Source organism: Myxine glutinosa, chromosome 4, assembly GCF_964187855.1.
Source record: "Myxine glutinosa chromosome 4, kmMyxGlut1.1, whole genome shotgun sequence".
Taxonomy (NCBI): Eukaryota; Metazoa; Chordata; class Myxini; order Myxiniformes; family Myxinidae; genus Myxine; species Myxine glutinosa.
This window is the reverse complement of record NC_136264.1, coordinates 39,213,060-39,225,082: the sequence shown is the minus strand read 5'-3', so window position 1 is coordinate 39,225,082 and position 12,023 is coordinate 39,213,060. Positions and strand designations below refer to the sequence as shown.

The 12,023-nt window shown below is 45.8% G+C and overlaps 2 protein-coding genes across 2 annotated transcripts in view; both read left to right on the top strand.

Moving 5' to 3' along the window:
- LOC144891699 (uncharacterized) overlaps positions 1-7,745 on the top strand; it is a 1,187,956-nt gene extending 1,180,211 nt beyond the window's left edge. The window contains exon 2 of the mRNA XM_078775647.1: positions 7,294-7,745. The gene's annotated coding sequence lies outside the window, so the exon portion shown is untranslated. The remainder of the gene's footprint in view (positions 1-7,293) is intronic.
- Positions 1-12,023, top strand: part of LOC144891700 (membrane-associated guanylate kinase, WW and PDZ domain-containing protein 1-like) — a 119,123-nt gene that overhangs the window by 34,296 nt on the left and 72,804 nt on the right. The gene's annotated exons all lie outside the window — the stretch shown is intronic.

Here is a 12,023-nt window from a genome sequence, read left to right as displayed (position 1 = left end):
ACTTGTGCTGGTGATGCAAAACCACTTTCCACACTTGTGTTGGTGTTGCAAAACCACTTTCCACACTTGTGCTTGTAATGCAAAACCACTTTTCGCACTTGTGCGAGTATTTCAAGGCCACTTTCCCCACTTGTGTTCGTGTTGGAAAACCACTTTTCGCACTTGTGTTAGTGTTGTAAACCACTTATCACAGTTGTTTTAGTGTTGCAGAACCACTTTTCGCACTTGTGTTCGTGTTGCAAAACCACTTTCCCCACTTGTGTTCGTGTTGCAAAACCACTTTCCACAATTGTGCTAGTGATGCAAAAACCACTTTCCACACTTGTTCTGGTGATGCAAAACCACTTTCCACACTTGTGCTCGCAATGCAAAACAACTTTTCGCACTTGTGCGAGTATTGCAAAGCCACTTTCCCCACTTGTGTTCGCGTTGCAAAACCACTTTCCACACTTGTGCTAGCAATGCAAAACCACTTTTCGCACTTGTGCGAGTATTGCAAAGTCACTTTCCCCCACTTGCTTTCCTGTTGCAAAACCACTTTCCACACTTGTGCTAGTGATGCAAAACCACTTTCCACACTTGTGCTCGTGATGCAAAACCACTTTCCACACTTGTGCTTTTTATGCAAAACCACTTTTCGCACTTGTGTTCGTGTTGCAAAACCACTTTCCACACTTGTGCTAGTGATGCAAAACCACTTTCCACACCTGCGCTAGTGATGCAAAACCACTTTCCACACTTGTGTTAGTGTTGAAAACCACTTCTCACAGTTGTGTCAGTGTTGCAGAACCACTTTCCGCACTTGTGCTTCTTATGCAAAACGACTTTTCGCAGTTGGGTTAGTGTTGAAAACCACTTTTCGCACTTGTGGTCGTGTTACAAAACCACTTTTCACACTTGTGTTAGTGTTGTAAACCACTTCTCACAGTTGTGTTCGTGTTGCAGATCCACTTTCCGCACTTGTGTTGGCATTGAAAACCACTTTCCACACTTGTGTTGGTGTTGCAAAACCACTTTCCACACTTGTGCTAGCAATGCAAAACCACTTTCCACACTTGTGCTTGTAATGCAAAACGACTTTCCGCACTTGTGTTAGTGTTGAAAACCACTTTTCGCACTTGTGGTCGTGTTGAAAACCACTTTTCGCACTTGTGTTCGTGTTACAAAACCACTTTTCGCACTTGTGTTGGTGTTGCAAAACCACTTACCACAGTTGTGGTAGCAATGCAAAACCACTTTATACACTTGTGCGAGTATTGCAAAGCCAATTTCCCCACTTGTGTTCGTGTTGCAAAACCACATTCCTCACTTGTGCTTGTGATGCAAAACCACTTTCCACACTTGTGCTTTTAATGCAAAACGACTTTTCGCACTTGCGTTAGTGTTGAAAACCACTTTTCGCACTTGTGGTCGTGTTGGAAAACCACTTTCCACACTTGTGCTTGTCATGCAAAACGACTTTTCGCACTTGTGTTAGTGTTGAAAACCAATTTTCGCACTTGCGGTCATGTTGCAAAACCACTTTTCGCACTTGTGTTAGTGTTGTAAACCACTTCTCACAGTTTTGTTAGTGTTGCAGAACCACATTCAGCACTTGTGCTTGTAATGCAAAACGACTTTTCGCACTTGTGTTAGTGTTGAAAACCACTTTTCGCACTTGTGGTCGGCTTGCAAAACCACTTCTGCACTTATGGTGGCATTGAAAACCACTTTCCACACTTGTGTTGGTGTTGCATAACCACTTTCCACACTTGCGCTAGCAATGCAAAACCACTTTATACACTTCTGCGAGTAATGCAAAGCCACTTTCCCCACTTGTGTTCGTGTCGCAAAACCACTTTCCACACTTGTGTTGGTGTTGCAAAACCACTTTCCACACTTGTGCTGACAATGCAAAACCACTTTTCGTACTTGTGCGAGTATTGCAAAGCCAATTTCCCCACTTGTGTTCGTGTTGCAAAACCACTTTCCACACGTGCTCGTGATGCAAAACCACTTTCCACACTTGTGCTCGTGATGCAAAACAACTTTCCACACTTGTGCTTTTAATTCAAAACGACTTTTCGCACTTGTGTTAGTGTTGAAAACCACTTTTCGCACTTGTGTTCGTGTTGCAAAACCACTTTCCACACTTGTGTTGGTGTTGCAAAACCACTTTACACACTTGTGCTTGAAATGCAAAACGACTTTTCGCACTTGTGTTAGTGTTGAAAACCACTTTTTGCACTTGTGGTCGTGTTGCAAAACCACTTTCCACACTTGTATTAGTGTTGCAGAACCACTTACTGCACTTGTGCTTGCGTTGAAAACCACTTTACCCAATTGTGTTAGTGTTGCAAAACCGCTTTTCGCACTTGTGTTAGTGTTGTAAACAACTTCTCACAGTTGTGTTAGTGTTGCAGAACCAGTTTCCACACTTGTGTTGGTGTTGAAAAACCACTTTCCACACTTGTGCGAGCAATGCAAAACCACTTTTCGCACTTGTGCGAGCATTGCAAAGCCACTTTCCCCACTTGTGTTCGTGTTGCAAAACCACTTTCCACACTTGTGCTGGTGATGCAAAACCACTTTCCACACTTGTGTTCGTGTTGGAAAACCACTTTCCACACTTGGGCTAGTGATGCAAGACCACTTTCCACACTTGTGCTGGTGATGCAAAACCACTTTCCACACTTGTGTTCGTGTTGGAAAACCACTTTCCACACTTGGGCTAGTGATGCAAGACCACTTTCCACACTTGTGCGAGTATTGCAAGGCCACTTTCCCCACTTGTGTTCGTGTTGGAAAACCACTTTCCACACTTGTGCTAGTGATGCAAAACCACTTTCCACACTTGTGGTAGTGTTGCAAAACCACTTTCCACACTTGTGCTTTTAATGCAAAACGACTTTTCGCACTTGTTTTAGTGTTGAAAACCACTTTTCGCACTTGTGGTCGTGTTGCAAAACCACTTTTCGAACTTGTGTTCCTGTTTTAAACCACTTCTCACAGTTGTGTTAGTGTTGCAGATCCACTTTCCGCACTTGTGTTGGCATTGAAAACCACTTTCCACACTTGTGTTGGTGTTGCAAAACCACTTTCCACACTTGTGCTGGCAATGCAAAACCATTTTCCACACTTGTATTGGTGTTGCAAAACCACTTTCCCCACTTCTGTTCGTGTTGCAAAACCACATGCCACACTTGTGCTAATGATGCAAAACCACTTTCCACACTTGTGCTCGTGATGCAAAACCACTTTCCCCACTTCTGTTCGTGTTGCAAAACCACTTTCCACACTTGTGCCAGTGATGCAAAACCACTTTCCACACTTGTGCTAGTGATGCAAAAGCACTTTCCACACTTGTGGTCGTGATGCAAAACCACTTTCCACACTTGTGTTGGTGTTGCAAAACCACTTTACACACTTGTGCTTGTAATGCAAAACGACTTTTCGCACTTGTGTTAGTGTTGAAAACCACTTTTCGCACTTGTGGTCGTGTTGCAAAACCACTTTTCGCACTTGTGTTAGTGTTGTAAACCACTTCTCACAGTTGTGTTAGTGTTGCAGAAGCACTTTCCGCACTTGTGTTGGCATTGAAAACCACTTTCCACACTTGTGTTGGTGTTGCAAAACCACTTTCCACACTTGTGCTTGCAATGCAAAACCACTTTTCGCACTTGTGTTCGTGTTGCAAAACCACTTTCCCCACTTGTGTTCGTGTTGCAAAACCACTTTCCACACTTGTGCTAGTGATGCAAAAACCACTTTCCACACTTGTGCTGGTGATGCAAAACCACTTTCCACACTTGTGCTCGCAATGCAAAACCACTTTTCGCACTTGTGCGAGTATTGCAAAGCCACTTTCCCCACTTGTGTTCGTGTTGCAAAATCACTTTCCACACTTGTGCTCGCAATGCAAAACCACTTTTCGCACTTGTGCGAGTATTGCAAAGCCACTTTCCCCACTTGTGTTCGTGTTGCAAAACCACTTTCCACACTTGTGCTAGTGATGCAAAACCACTTTTCACACTTGTGCTAGTGATGCAAAACCACTTTCCACACTTGTGCTTTTAAAGCAAAACGACTTTTCGCACTTGTGTTCGTGATGAAAAACCACTTTCCACACTTGTGTTGGTGCTGCAAAAACACTTTCCACACTTGTGCTCGCAATGCAAAACCACTTTTCGCACTTGTGCGAGTATTGCAAAGCCGCTTTCCCCACTTGTGTTCGCGTTGCAAAACCACTTTCCACACTTGTGCTAGCAATGCAAAACCACTTTTCGCACTTGTGCGAGTATTGCAAAGTCACTTTCCCCCACTTGCTTTCCTGTTGCAAAACCACTTTCCACACTTGTGCTAGTGATGCAAAACCACTTTCCACACTTGTGCTCGTGATGCAAAACCACTTTCCACACTTGTGCTTTTTATGCAAAACGACTTTTCGCACTTGTGTTAGTGTTGAAAACCACTTTTCGCACTTGTGTTCGTGTTGCAAAACCACTTTCCACACTTGTGCTAGTGATGCAAAACCACTTTCCACACTTGCGCTAGTGATGCAAAACCACTTTCCACACTTGTGTTAGTGTTGAAAACCACTTCTCACAGTTGTGTCAGTGTTGCAGAACCACTTTCTGCACTTGTGCTTGTAATGCAAAACGACTTTTCGCACTTGTGTTAGTGTTGAAAACCACTTTTCGCACTTGTGTTAGTGTTGTAAACCACTTCTCACAGTTGTTTTCGTGTTGCAGAACCACTTTCCGCACTTGTGCTTGTAATGCAAAACGACTTTTCGCACTTGTGTTCGTGTTGCAGATCCACTTTCCGCACTTGTGTTGGCATTGAAAACCACTTTCCACACTTGTGTTGGTGTTGCAAAACCACTTTCCACACTTGTGCTAGCAATGCAAAACCACTTTCCACACTTGTGCTTGTAATGCAAAACGACTTTCCGCACTTGTGTTAGTGTTGAAAACCACTTTTCGCACTTGTGGTCGTGTTGAAAACCACTTTTCGCACTTGTGTTAGTGTTGTAAACCACTTCTCACAGTTGTGTTCGTGTTGCAGATCCACTTTCCGCACTTGTGTTAGTGTTGTAAACCACTTCTCACAGTTGTGTTAGTGTTGCAGAAGCACTTTCCGCACTTGTGTTGGCATTGAAAACCACTTTCCACACTTGTGTTGGTGTTGCAAAACCACTTTCCACACTTGTGCTTGCAATGCAAAACCACTTTTCGCACTTGTGTTCGTGTTGCAAAACCACTACCACACTTGTGCTAGTGATGCAAAACCACTTTTCACACTTGTGCTAGTGATGCAAAACCACTTTCCACACTTGTGCTTTTAAAGCAAAACGACTTTTCGCACTTGTGTTAGTGATGAAAAACCACTTTCCACACTTGTGTTGGTGCTGCAAAACCACTTTCCACACTTGTGCTCGCAATGCAAAACCACTTTTCGCACTTGTGCGAGTATTGCAAAGCCACTTTCCCCACTTGTGTTCGTGTTGCAAAACCACTTGCCACACTTGTGCTAGCAATGCAAAACCACTTTTCGCACTTGTGCGAGTATTGCAAAGTCACTTTCCCCACTTGCTTTCCTGTTGCAAAACCACTTTCCACACTTGTGCTTGTGATGCAAAACCACTTTCCACACTTGTGGTCGTGATGCAAAACCACTTTCCACACTTGTGCTTTTAATTCAAAACGACTTTTCGCACTTGTGTTAGTGTTGAAAACCACTTTTCGCACTTGTGTTCGTGTTGCAAAACCACTTTCCACACTTGTGCTAGTGATGCAAAACCACTTTCCACACTTGCGCTAGTGATGCAAAACCACTTTCCACACTTGTGCTTTTAATGCAAAACGACTTTTCGCACTTGTGTTAGTGTTGAAAACCACTTCTCACAGTTGTGTTAGTGTTGCAGAACCACTTTCCGCACTTGTACTTCTAATGCAAAACGACTTTTCGCACTTGTGTTAGTGTTGAAAACCACTTTTCGCACTTGTGGTCGTGTTACAAAACCACTTTTCGCACTTGTGTTAGTGTTGTAAACCACTTCTCACAGTTGTGTTTGTGGTGCAGATCCACTTTCCGCACTTGTGTTGGCATTGAAAACCACTTTCCACACTTGTGTTGGTGTTGCAAAACCACTTTCCACACTTGTGCTAGCAATGCAAAACCACTTTCCACACTTGTGCTTGTAATGCAAAACGACTTTCCGCACTTGTGTTAGTGTTGAAAACCACTTTTCGCACTTGTGGTCGTGTTGAAAACCACTTTTCGCACATGTGTTAGTGTTGTAAACCACTTCGCACAGTTGTGTTCGTGTTGCAGATCCACTTTCCGCACTTGTGTTGGCATTGAAAACCACTTTCCACACTTGTGTTGGTGTTGCAAAACCACTTTCCACACTTGTGCTAGCAATGCAAAACCACTCTCCGCACTTGTGCTTGTAATGCAAAACGACTTTCCGCACTTGTGTTAGTGTTGAAAACCACTTTTCGCACTTGTGGTTGTGTTGAAAACCACTTTTCGCACTTGTGTTAGTGTTGTAAACCACTTCTCACAGTTGTGTTAGTGTTGCAGAAGCACTTTCCGCACTTGTGTTAGCATTGAAAACCACTTTCCACACTTGTGTTGGTGTTGCAAAACCACTTTCCACACTTGTGCTTGCAATGCAAAACCACTTTCCGCACTTGTGTTAGTGTTGAAAACCACTTTTCGCACTTGTGGTCGTGTTGAAAACCACTTTTCGCACTTGTGTTAGTGTTGTAAACCACTTCTCACAGTTGTGTTAGTGTTGCAGAAGCACTTTCCGCACTTTAGTTAGGTCCAAAACTTCAATTCCGTGACCATTTTCTGGCTAGTAAGGTTTGACGATTGATTTGACTTCTATTGACATTTTATAACAAAAATAGCCTCTATGTCCCTCCCAAAAATCCCGGCATTTTTCGCCAGAGGCCCGAATCCAAGATGACCGCTGGCACTATCTTGAAAAATTAAGTTTTGAACCAGAACACCTAGAATCACGTACAAAGACACTTTTTTGGGTAATTTGACCACGAGGAATTCCGAATCTGACATTACTTTGACGTTATGACATTATTTTGACCCAGAAATCCAAGATGGCCACCATCCACTAGAGCGAAAATGCAACTTTTAAATGGGAGAACATATGATCATGAATTAACACATTATTTTGGCTAAATCTATACTGGCCACGGAATTGAGGTCCTGATTAGTGAATTGCTATTTTCTTGTTTTTTATTTGTCTGTGTGTGTAATGTCATATACTTATTTCTGTCTTTCCAGGGAGTATACGAGCGAATGAGACGGCACTGAGAAGCGCAGTATTCAGAAGATAGCTGTCAAGAGAATGTCCACCGTTCCGTGTGTCCTCCAGTGTGGCGGGCTTTGCAATGAAGCCACTGATGTCGTTACCTCCGTTGAGAGTTGGGAAAATCTCAAGAAAAAAGCCCTGTTATGGAGCGGTCTTGACAAGTTCGGAGACGTTTATGCAACAGTCAATTGGGATAATGGTCCCAGCAGACAATGTGTCCATAAATCATGTAGGCTGACCTTATGGAATGCTAATAAACTGGAGCAGGCCAAGACAAGACAGAAAAAACGAGAAGTCAAGGAATGCCAATCTCAGTCTTCGTCCATGTCTGAGGCTTTCCCCCCGGCTGCTTCTCCACCTGCCAAGCGGCTGCGATCAAGTGTAGAAGGGCTGATACATGAAAAAACAAAATGTGTCTGGTGCTGTAAACCGGAGTCGGCAAAGCACCCAGAATCAAAGCTGTCCCTGATTTCGTATGATAATGCATGGGCAACGTTCAAGAGTCACACGGTGGTCCTCGAAGATCAGAGCATGCGAGACAGAATCAACTGTGTGATCAATTATGCAGCTGATGACCCATATGCGATTGAGATCAGATATCACAACAAATGCTGGTTGAAATATGTGCGTAGTTACCAGAAAATGAGTGAAGATGACAAACTCCCACGCATGCACAATGTCAATCTCCGTGAGGCTCAGACTATCTTCTTTGACCACATCAGAACAGTTATCTTTGAGGAACGTGAGCTAAGGTCACTACAGAGCCTCCTCAAAGACTACAGCTCTATCATATCTCGGTATGGCTTCTCAACATCCAGCATCAAGTCATCCTTTATCAAAGATATCCTGACCTGGGAGTTTGAGGGCAAGATCGGCTTCCACTCCCGCCCTCAGAGAAACCAGAGCGACCTAGTCTATGACACGTCTGGGGGTGGTTCATATGTTGAAGCAGCACTCTCCGCCATCGGTGTTGGCAGTGAACAACTGGTGCACAATGTGGCTAAGCGGCTCAAGGATGATGTCAAGTCAATCAAACCCATCCCATGGCCGCCAAGAGTCGAGGAGCTAGAAGAGGAGGAAGAGCTCTCGCCTCTCATGGTGCAGCTGCTATCTGCTTTGCAGGGGAAGAAGGAGGTAGATCTGTCTCCCAGCACACTCTCTCTCACCTCTCTCATCACGCAGTACATTACAAAGCGACCCACCACTACCGCCATCAATGCCACCGTCACCCTTCATGGGATGACTCGCAGCAAGGAGCTTATTGACTCTTACTACAAGCTGGGCATGGGGATCAGCTACCCGAACGCGCTTCTCCTACGTGACCTCTGGACCATGCATGACCTCGAGCGATGTTTGATCTGTCCTGATGAGATCGCTGAGGGAGAACCAAGCATTAGTATCATTGACAATGATGACTTTACCAACGACACGTTGACAGGAGGGGGTACTGCACACTGCTGTAACTGGATGTTTCTGCAGCGTCTAGAACGTCTTGTACCGGATTATGAGGCTAACATCCAGGATGAGCAAACACGCATCACAGACGCAAAGACTGTGTCACAGGCACTAACTGAGAAGGCATCTGAGATGCAGGTAGTTAAGCCGTATAGGACGATAAAACGTGGGGAGCCTCCCATCCGGCCAAAGCCCACTATGTTCTCATCAAGTACAAAGCATCAGTGCAAGCGGAGCATTTTTCATGCCCTTGCTCGTGTGGACGTGGATGGTGACCGCCCTGATGCAGCTGAGCAGGCTATCCCTTCATACAATGGGTTTTATGCTGGTTTAAATGCGGAGCAAGGGAAGAGCAAGGCTTATTTTCATATGTCCTACAATCAACCGCCCATCAAGTCAGTTGTGAATGACATCATGGACAAGCTTTCTATCATCATTGCCACCAAGCACATGCCTTTCGCCTTCTTAGTGGGAGATCATCCCGTGTACGTCCTCATTACCCTGCTCAAGGCCGAGAACCTAAAGAAATACCATGACATTGTGCCCTTTCTAGGTCCCTTCCATACACAGTGTGTGATGATGAGTGCTATATACAAGCGCTACAACGGGAGTGAGTTAGGAGATGTACTCGTGGCAGCAGGAGTTATTGCCGAGGGCTCCGTTGATCGTGCGCTGAAAGGCAAGCATTACAAAAGGGGGCTGCGTTGCTTGAGGCTTATGTATGAGGCGCTCATGAGTCAGCTGGTGCAGGAGAGGCTCGTGCCCTGCCTGGCTGATGAGACGAGGGAGAAGCTCGAGTTTCTGAGAGATACTAGTCTTTCCCAAGAATCCCGTGCTGCTGCTCATGCAGCACTGGAGGAGGATGCTGACCTGGACAGCCTTATCACTAACTTATTCATCCATGTGGAGGCCAGTGACATGGCAGACTACTGGAGGGACTTCCTGTCCATGACAGATGCACTAATGCAGAATGTCCACGCAGTCCATATCTGTAACTGGGACGAGTACGTCAGCTCTCTGCGCGCCATGCTGCCATGGATGGTAGCGTACGACAACAATAGGTACGGGAGGTGGCTATCTGACTTCTGGGCAATGCTGACAAATCTCCCTGCTGATCAGGTCACCTTCCTTCGTACTGACTCCGCTCAGTCCATCACAGGCAACCCCTACTCCAACATGGCCTGGGACATGTGGATCGAATGCACCATGAACAAGGGCAGCAAAATGAAGTCTGGCTGGCTCTCCATCCTCAAGAATGAGAAGCAGCTGCTGGTGCACTCCAGAAATGTGAACAATGTAGCCCAGATCCGGGCGGCTCATAATGCCCTGGCCAACCGAAAAAAAGCCAAGAGGAAGCACATTGAATGTGGCCCAAAACGAATGCGAGAAGATGAGCAGTGCGTGCAGGACCTGGTAGCCTGCATACATGAGTTTGACTCCTTTCCATTCGACCCATCCTCACCCACACTCCGCACCCTACAGTCAGCCATGCCTGCCTCTAATGAGCTCGTTGTGGATTTCAATTCTGCCCATGCTGCAGGGGAGGAAAAGTTGACCAGCTTCTTGCAGGAGCGGGTATTCAGTAAGAATACATCCCTTCATGCACCTGTCCCTCTGAGTAAACGCTTGACATTTGCCAAGATGCCAGACATGGAGAAGCCCAGGGAGGAACTCAAAACGAGAGCTGCTGAAATGGAGCAGAATGCTCTCAAGGCAATGATCAACCTGGTTGAGGTCAGTCATCTTGTGGACCTCACTGAGTTGCTGGAACATCGTGTTGTTGAGGAGTGTGTGGCTTTATTCAACTCCAACAGAACATACAGGAAGACACAGAAGAGTAAGCTCATCCAGAAACTCTCTCTGCAATCTGTAGATCTGCAGGAACCCTACACCGCTCTCATCGACATGGGCATGATTTGGAGGATGGCAACTCCATCAGCAGAGGATCGACAGACGCAACATGGCACCCCATACAAGTGGTCAGACTATGTCCACAAGGTGTCTTCCATCATTCCTTGCCCGCCATGGTGATGCTGAACGTATCTTCTGTGTGAATGACCCATATGACACACCATACTCTACTAAAGATGACGAGCGAGACCTGCGGGTACAGGGTAAGGCACATATACCCAACACCTACATGAAATTGAATGACCCCTTCCCTTCTGCCCAAGCATTCAAAACACTTCTATGTAGCGTCAGCAACAAGGGGCGGATGCAAAAGCTGATATGCACCTACCTGACAGATCTTGCAGAGAGTGTTGATGCAGAGATTGTCTACTCTGTTGGCTCCCACTGCACCAATTTGAAAACCCAGCAACCAATGGAGAACTACAGCTTTGACCAGTCTGAGGCTGATACTGTCCTCTTTTCTGCTTACGCAGTTCTGCGTGAATCAGGCTACAGTGGCCCTGTTGTCATTGATACCGCTGATACCGATGCCTATGTCGCGGCAGCAGTCATCTCGCAGCAGCTGCCCGGAAAGCTCTGTATCAAGAGGAAGAAGGAGACTATCTTATGTCATGGCCTGGTTAATGACGAGATGGCAGACTGTATTGTGCAGCTGCACTGTATGACAGGCTGTGATGCCAACTCAGGCTTCTATGGCAAGGGTAAGAAGTTGGTGTATGACCGGGTGGCGAAGAGCCCTGTGGCTCGACGGCAGCTCTTGCTGTGTGGAGATAGCCTTGACCTTGAGGAGGAGGTGCTAGAGGAGCTCTTCCAGTTCACACGACATGTCATCTATGGCGACGAAAAGAGTAGCACCATGGCTGAGGCCTGTGCAGCAAAGTGGAAGACACTGAAAAACAAATCATTTATCCGTCTCCCTCCAGATGCAGACAGCCTACGCCAACACTGCCTCCGAGCAAACTACTTGGCATATCTTGTGCGTCATCCCTCCAAGAAACACCACCCCTCGCCAGTCGGACATGGCTGGGAGCTGGTGGGTGGTCGCTGTCGCCCTGTCCGCCACACGCAACCTGCTCTCCCGACACATCTACCTGCACCAGGGCCAGCTGAAGAGAGTGAGGAAGATGAGAGCCAGGAGGGGAATGAGGAGCGAGATGATGATGTACAAAGGCGGGGAGATTCATCGGAATCTGATGATTCAGATTCTAGTGAAGCAGAATGCTCTGATTCGGACTAATCATATAATTAAAGGTCATATTGATTAATTACTTCATTTGAAAACTGTTCAAGTCACAGCTATTAAAAATAGCTTATTTTGAAGTGTAATGAGTTTACT